Genomic DNA, 8,738 nt, shown 5'->3' with positions numbered 1-8,738 from the left:
ATACTGATTTCAAGGTAATTTGTGTAATTGATAATTATAGTTCTTAGCCATATTAACTAAGGGTAGGCTGCTTTAAGTCTATTTTCCTATGACCATATGGGTAAAATAATTTTTCTTTGTGCCGTTTTTCAGAGTAGTGATTTTATTTGATTAGGTTATTTGAAATGTTGTTTTATCTTTTGACCAGTAGTAGTGTTGTTTTATACATTACTCTCATGAAGAGATATGTGTTAAAAATGGGTGAGGATTCAGTTCTTTGAGGTTTTGGATTGAAGTTTATACACCTTGAGTGATATGTGAAGGAGTGTATTGTATTGTTGTGTTGTTTGTTCTGTTCTATTCCCGATGGGTTATAGGTCTAACTTCCTGATCCTTTGGCTCTACGATGGAGTTGACAGTGTGATGGGGAGTATAAGCCAATTTGAAAGAATAGTTTCAATAGAATGTGTTGTTATTCTCTTTGAAATATGTTTAGACATGTGTATTAAGAATAATTGGTAAAAGTAATAATTTATCATGTAGTTAATGAACTGAACTAAACTGTTGTTCTGATCTGTTCTTTCGAGGTTATCATGAAAAGTGACATCATACGGTATCTTAATGCATGGAAGAGATAATTGGACCGAACAGTGTGTGTACCTCAAAACCCCCTCTAACTGGCTGAAGAAGAGTGACAAAGGCGTTGAATAAGGCCCTGTCTGGACCACTTCTACCGAGAGAAGGGAGCCGAGCCAGAAATCGGTGTACAGTATCCGATCTAAGCTATCAACTGCTTTTCTCTCATGTTTCTCTCAGGAGTGTGATAGAAGTCCACGTGGAGTGAGCATGGAGAGAGATCTGTTCTAAACTTTTCTTATGTTGCTGGTATATTGGTTGACGAATGGACAATAAATAATGGGTGGTAAAGGTGAGACATTGAAATTGGGACATTATCATGGGCCATCCACTTTGAACTGTAAAGTTATCTGAAGAAGAACGAAAAGGACGCCAGAAGAATCAGTGCCTGAAGGAGGGGGTTGGTCAACTGTGCCAAAAAAATAGTTTTAGACTTTTGGGGTATCAGGTTGATTGTAGAGGTCTACACCACGTAAAATTATAGTAATTTAGATTAAGAATGCATTGAGATACTGATCTGTATTATAATCGTGATAAAAAAGTTAATAGTAGAATTATGGGATAATTATACTGAATGTTAATATGAATGTACATTCTGCCAATATTGATGTGTGTTAAATTGAGTTTTTTACTTTGAGTGATAAGACCAATTTAAATCACTGAGCAATGTCATTCTAAATTTTGGTTGGATAATTAACTGGGTTCTAATTATGATTTTATTTGGAAATGTAATGATTTTTAAAACTGAAGGATTGTTTTGATTGTTGTTATGAACTAAAGATGTTGAAACCATTATAAGCCTGCCATGGTGAATGGAGAGGGTGAACTCTGATCTGGAGAGTGAAATTGATCCTAATCTATTTGATCTAACGGCATTGCCTTATAAATAGTGGAATCGTGATGCTTGTCTTGGGTCATGTTCATTAGGCACCAAGGAGATAAATTTTATTTGAACTATGAGTCATTTCCTGGATTTGTTCAACAAGATATGCTAATTTTTGTTTCTGGAATGGAAATAGTCATTTCCAACATACTATGCTGATCCATTGGAGTGTGATAGATAACTAAATAATATTTTATTAAACTCCATTGTTGCATGCACTGCATTATGCATTAAACATGTGCTTTTCACTGTCTATGGAAAATATAGCTTTGAATCTCATAAACTGTAATGAGTTTTGTTTTTCTTCGTGGGTTCGTGCAGGTGACTGTGTATCATAACCTTCCCAGATAACATGCTAGAGTGCTTAGAAAATGTGTTGGGGAACCAAATAAGAGACAGTGCTGAGTTTCTTGGAATGAAACTGCTCATGTGCAGGAACCCCATGCAATGAGTTATTGTTTTGTGATTTTTGGTTTATGTAGAATATATGTATTTTCTATGTAAATGGATGTTCTCTTAAATCTTGTAATTTTCTTTTAAATTGAGAATATTCTCAAAACGGGGGAGATGTCATGGAAAATTGCAAGATTATGTTATTGTGCTTGTAAGATTATATTATAATCTTTGTATTGCATTAGAATGGTTGTTTTATTCAACAGAATAGAATCTGTCGACTATTGTGTGTTCAGTGTTCCACTGAGGATGGGCCTCTATGAGATAGCACTGACAGAGGAGATTTACGATGTCTTTGGCCAATAAAGCCTAAAGAGCATTCCAGATAGTGAGGTAATGTTTTTGCACTATGAAGTACCAGGAACGAGATTAGAACCTCGTTTTAGAGACCAAACTGACCGATAATTTATAGCGAATGCAATCTGGCTAAGGGATACTCCTTTCTCAAGTTAAAAGCCCCTTTGTGAAGAGTTCCTATTATCTGTGGTTTGTCATGTCGACTAGGGGGGTGTATCTGAGAGTCAAAGGGCTATAGTAAAGCTCACATATTATTAAAGATGACATTTAAGTATAACTCTGACTGGTGTGTGGTTTGTAACTCTCCTCATTTGGTAATAATGGAAATAGTCATTTCCAACATACTATGCTGATCCATTGGAGTGTGATAGATAACTAAATAATATTTTATTAAACTCCATTGTTGCATGCACTGCATTATGCATTAAACATGTGCTTTTCACTGTCTATGGAAAATATAGCTTTGAATCTCATAAACTGTAATGAGTTTTGTTTTTCTTCGTGGGTTCGTGCAGGTGACTGTGTATCATAACCTTCCCAGATAACATGCTAGAGTGCTTAGAAAATGTGTTGGGGAACCAAATAAGAGACAGTGCTGAGTTTCTTGGAATGAAACTGCTCATGTGCAGGAACCCCATGCAATGAGTTATTGTTTTGTGATTTTTGGTTTATGTAGAATATATGTATTTTCTATGTAAATGGATGTTCTCTTAAATCTTGTAATTTTCTTTTAAATTGAGAATATTCTCAAAACGGGGGAGATGTCATGGAAAATTGCAAGATTATGTTATTGTGCTTGTAAGATTATATTATAATCTTTGTATTGCATTAGAATGGTTGTTTTATTCAACAGAATAGAATCTGTCGACTATTGTGTGTTCAGTGTTCCACTGAGGATGGGCCTCTATGAGATAGCACTGACAGAGGAGATTTACGATGTCTTTGGCCAATAAAGCCTAAAGAGCATTCCAGATAGTGAGGTAATGTTTTTGCACTATGAAGTACCAGGAACGAGATTAGAACCTCGTTTTAGAGACCAAACTGACCGATAATTTATAGCGAATGCAATCTGGCTAAGGGATACTCCTTTCTCAAGTTAAAAGCCCCTTTGTGAAGAGTTCCTATTATCTGTGGTTTGTCATGTCGACTAGGGGGGTGTATCTGAGAGTCAAAGGGCTATAGTAAAGCTCACATATTATTAAAGATGACATTTAAGTATAACTCTGACTGGTGTGTGGTTTGTAACTCTCCTCATTTGGTAATACAGGAAATTGCCACGACAATCTACAGTAGGTATTCCCAGACTGGGGTATGCAATGCCATCAGGGGTACGCCAAATAAAAATGTGATTCAGCTTTTATTTTTTTTAATGGATCTTTTTATTATATTTTTTTCTCTTCACATTTTCAAACAGTCCATTTAGATTTTCCAACGGGGCTATACATTTGGGTGAGTTTTTTTCTCGCCTGAGTAGCCTCGTTTCACTGCCAAAAATAAAATTAAACCATCTAGTGTTCAGCGAAATAACAACACAACGTCAAATACAGGTAGCCTAGTCAAATCATTAACATCCAATCACCTTAACCGTTACTCTCTCGCGGGAATTTCACTAACTGTCCATATGTAGCCAAACGTTGCTGCTGCTCATTCTGTTTACTCGAAAATGTATATATGGTTAAAAAAAGTAAGCCCCAAGTCCATAGAGACACATACCAGCTCTACTGGTAGTACTGCTACTACTAGCAGTACTACACCTGCACCTGTCGACGACACAAGTTGTTCTGCTTCCACGAGCACATCAATGCTGGCATCAGTAATTCTACATTTGTTGTTAGCCCAGCTAGCATGGACACTGACAGTTGTGAATCAGATTCAGCCGAAGAGCTACTGCTCCTCACCCGGGAAAGCACCGAACAACAGACAGGGACGCTGGATCATCGAAGAGGCACAAATATGATGAATATTGATTTGGGGTTCACTTATATTGGGAATAGTGCCTTTCCTCAGCCACAGTGTGTTATATGTGCAAAAGTACTATCTCACAACTCGATGAAACCTTCACTCTTGTGCAGATATTTAGAAAGAGTTTTTTGAGCGAGAATTAAGACAACTTTCGAGTAGTAAGACATTTATAAAAGCAACAGATACCATTAATAAGAAGGGTCTAGAAGCGTCTTATATGGTGAGCTACCGAGTAGCTAGGACAAGCAAGCCCCATACTATTGTGAAGGACTTAATTATTCCTGCTGCCACGGATATGGCTGGGACAACGCTGGGGGGAAAAGCCCCCAAAAACTATACAGACAATGTCTTCATCAAACAACACTGTTTCACGATGCATCAGTGACATGGCAGGAGATGTTTTGAAACACTTACTGCTTCGCATACAATCGAGTGAATTCTATGCGTTACAGCTGGATGAGTCAACAGACGTGGCGGGCCTGGCACAGCTCCTGGTATATGCCGTTACGTTTATGGGGGGTCAATTAAGGAAGACATCCTCTTCTGCAAACTGGGAGAGGATATTTTTTAAGTACTGGACAGCTTTGTGACATCAAATGGACTTTGGTATCTGTACTGATGGCGCAAAAGCCATGCCATGGAGACATAGTGGAGTGGTAACCCGCATGCAAGCAGTTGCTCTGTCACACCCTGATCAGTTTCACCTGTCCTTGTTATTGTCTCCACCCCCTCCAGGTGTCGCTTGTTATCCCTGGTGTATTTCTCCCTGTGTTTCCTGTCTCTCTGTGCCAGTTCGTCTTGTATGTTCCAAGTCAACCAGCGTGTTTTTCCCGTGCTCCTGCCTTTTCTATTCTCTTTTACTAGTCCTCACAGTTTTGACCCTTGCCTGTTTTCTGGACTCTGTACCTGCCTGCCTGACCATTCTGCCTGCCCTGACCTCGAGCCTGCCTGCCGCACTGTACCTCCTGGACTCTGAACTGGTTTTGACCTTTTGCCTGTCCAAGACCATTCTCTTGCCATTTTGGATATAATAAATTTCAAAGACTCAAACCATCTGCCTCCCGTGTCTGCATCTGGGTCTCGCCTTGTGCCCTGATATGCGCCTTGTGCCCTGATACGCTACATTGAAAATAGTTAACTTTGTTAAAGCAAGCCCCCTTCGTGTATTTTCTGCAATATGCAATATGGGCAGCAACCATGTAATGCTTTCACAACATACAGAAGTGCGCTGGTTATCAAGTGGCAAAGTATTGACAAATGTTTTTAAATTGAGAGACGAGCTTAAAGTTTTCTTTACTGACCATCATTTTCACTTGTCTGACTGCTTGCATGATGACGAGTTTCTCACACAACTGGCCTATCTAGGTGATGTTTTTTCTTGCCTGAATGATCTGAATCTAGGATTACAGGGACTCTCCGCAACTATATTCAATGTGCGGGACAAACTGGATAAAGAAGTTGGAGCTCTTCTCTGTCTGCATTAACAAGGACAACACACAGGTTTTTCCATCACAGTATGATTTGTTTGTGTGCAAATGAACTCAAGCTTACGAACAATGTGAAATGTGATATAGCGAATCACCTGAGTGCGTTGGGTGCGTGATTAGGCAGGTACTTTCCCGAAACCGACAACACAAACAACTGGATTCGTTATCCCTGTCATGCCCTGCCTCCAGTCCACTTACCGATATCTGAACAAGAGAGCCTCATGGAAATTGCAACAAGCGGTTCTGTGAAAATTTAACCAGAAGCCACTGCCAGATTTCTAGATAGGGCTGCGCTCAGAGTATCCTGCCTTGGCAAATCGGCTGTCAAGACACTGATGCCCTTTGCAACCACTTCCCTATGTGAGAGTGGATTCTCTCACATAGGTGCATGACAACTAAATACAGGCACAGACAGTGTGTGGAAAATTATTTAAGACTGAGACTCTCTCCAATACAACCCATGTCACGCCCTGACCATAGTTTGCTTTGTATGTTTTATGTTTTGTTTGGTCAGGGTGTGATCTGAGTGGGCATTCTATGTTGTATGTCTGGTTTGTCTATTTCTATGTGTTTGGCCTGATATGGTTCTCAATCAGAGACAGGTGTTTTGCGTTGTCTCTGATTGGGAACCATATTTAGGTAGCCTGTTTTGTATTGTGGGTTGTGGGTGATTGTCTATGTGTAGTGTTTAGTGTCAGCACTATTTGTTATTTAGCTTCACGGTCGTCGTTTATTGTTTTTGTATTAGTTTCGCAAAGTGTTCTCTTTCTATTAAAAACAAGATGAACACATACCACGCTGCATATTGGTCCTCCGATCCTTCTAACTTTTCCTCCTCAAACGAGGAGGAAGAAGACAGCCGTGACAACCCAACATTGCAGAGTTATATGCATCCTTTCAAGCACACCCTTCTCATTAACCTATGGTGAGTTATTCAAAATTTTCGATTAAGAAATAAAGTTTTATATGTAAGATGGCTAAATAAAGAGCAAAGATTATTATTTGTTCCCTGGTCCTATAAGAGCTCTTTGTCACTTCCCACGAGCCGGGTTGCGACAAACTCACACTCATTCTTATGTTTAATAAATGTATTGTATAGTGTGTGTGTGGCAGGCTTACAATGATGTCAAAAAACAACATTTGAGAGTGCGCTGACCCTGGTGCTAGAGGGGGTATGCTTGAAGGGGTACACGGTAGAGGTCGACCGATTATGATTTTTCAACGCCGATACCGATACCGATTATTGGAGGACAAAAAAAGACGATACCGATTAATCGGACGATTTATGAAAAAAAAAAATATATATATATTATATATATCATACACACACACACACATTTTTGTAATAATGACAATTGCAACAATACTGAATGAACAATTAACACTTTTATTTTAACTTAATATAATACATAAATACACACACACAGCTCTGAAGTGACAATGATACTGAAGAGTCTGCTTAGGAGACAAATACTCTCAACTGTTTGAATAAAAATAGAGTTTAAGTTACCTGTGATGAATGTTGAAAACAAAAACTGTAATTTCTATATGCAGGAAATCCTATTTTAATAATGGGCATGGTAAGAATTGACGACCAAAGTGCGAGTCATAATTCCCATGACATCTTCTAGCAAAATCTGAAAAGCGGTTCCTTCATTTATTCCATAGGATATTTTTAGATTCACTTAAAATAAGGTCTGTGTTTCGTGTAGGCTTACACCACCGTGCCAATTTTATAACTGTGTAGATATCCATAGGACAAGGTAACTCTGATCAATATTGGCTAAATATAAGCGAAGATAAAAAAAATTGTAGAGTGGATTTATGAAAATATGTTGACAAACGTTACCTCATCCTAGTGAGATTTACACGGGTATCAAAACGTCGAGGCGGTTTAAGCCTGCACGAAACACAGACCTTATTTGAAGTAGATCAAGACATTCTCTATGGAAGACATGAACGGTAAAATAACGAAGGAACCCCTTTCAAATTCAGCCGCAAGTTATTACAGGAATTATAACGCGTCGACTATTTTTACTCTAAACCATATACCTTTGACTAATCCGGAAACTATCACCTCGAAAACAAAACGATTTTTCCGTTCCGTATTTTATCTAACGGGTGGCATCCATGAGTCTAAATATTCCTGTTACATTGCACAACCTTCAATGTTGTCATAATTACGTAAAGTTCTGGCAAATTAGTTCGCAAAGAGCCAGGCGGCCCAAACTGTTGCATATACCCTGACTCTGTGTGCAATGAACGCAAGAGAAATGACACAATTTCACCTGGTTAATATTGCCTGCTAACCTGGATTTCTTTTAGCTAAATATGCAGGTTTAAAAATATATACTTGTGTATTGATTTTAAGAAAGGCATTGATGTTTATGGTTAAGTACACATTGGAGCAATGAGTCATTGATTGATTGTTTTTTATAAGATAAGTTTAATGCTAGCTAGCAATTTACCTTAGCTTACTGCATTCGCGTAACAGGCAGGCTCCTCGTGGAGTGCAATGTAATCAGGTGTTAGAGCATTGGACTAGTTAACTGTAAGGTTGCAAGATTGGATCCCCGGAGCTGACAAGGCTAAAAATCTGTCGTTCTGCCCCTGAGGCAGAACGTTCCTAGGCCGTCATTGAAAATAAGAATGTGTTCTTAACTGACTTGCCTAGTTAAATAAAGATTAAATAAAGGTCAAAAATATATATATATATGAAAACTTGAAATCGGCCCCGATTAATCGGCCATTCCGATTAATCGGTCGACCTCTAGTACACGGGACTATAAAAAGTTTGGGAATCACTGATCTACCGTAAGCGAAGTGGATTTACACCATGTAACACAATTGCAGAATTTCATATTGGGTCCCTGATCTATACAACACAGAACTGCCTAATTATGGATATAAATGTCACTCTCTTCATGGTGATGTATCCTAAATAGGTACACAAAGGTAGAAATATGCAATATTTCCCGCGACCGGGAGGTCCGTGGGGCGACGCACAATTGGCATAGCGTCGTCCGGGTTAGGGAGGGTTT

The sequence above is a fragment of the Salvelinus namaycush genome, chromosome 18, assembly GCF_016432855.1.
Source record: "Salvelinus namaycush isolate Seneca chromosome 18, SaNama_1.0, whole genome shotgun sequence".
Classification (NCBI taxonomy): Eukaryota; Metazoa; Chordata; class Actinopteri; order Salmoniformes; family Salmonidae; genus Salvelinus; species Salvelinus namaycush.
Note: the sequence above shows the minus strand (reverse complement) of the source record.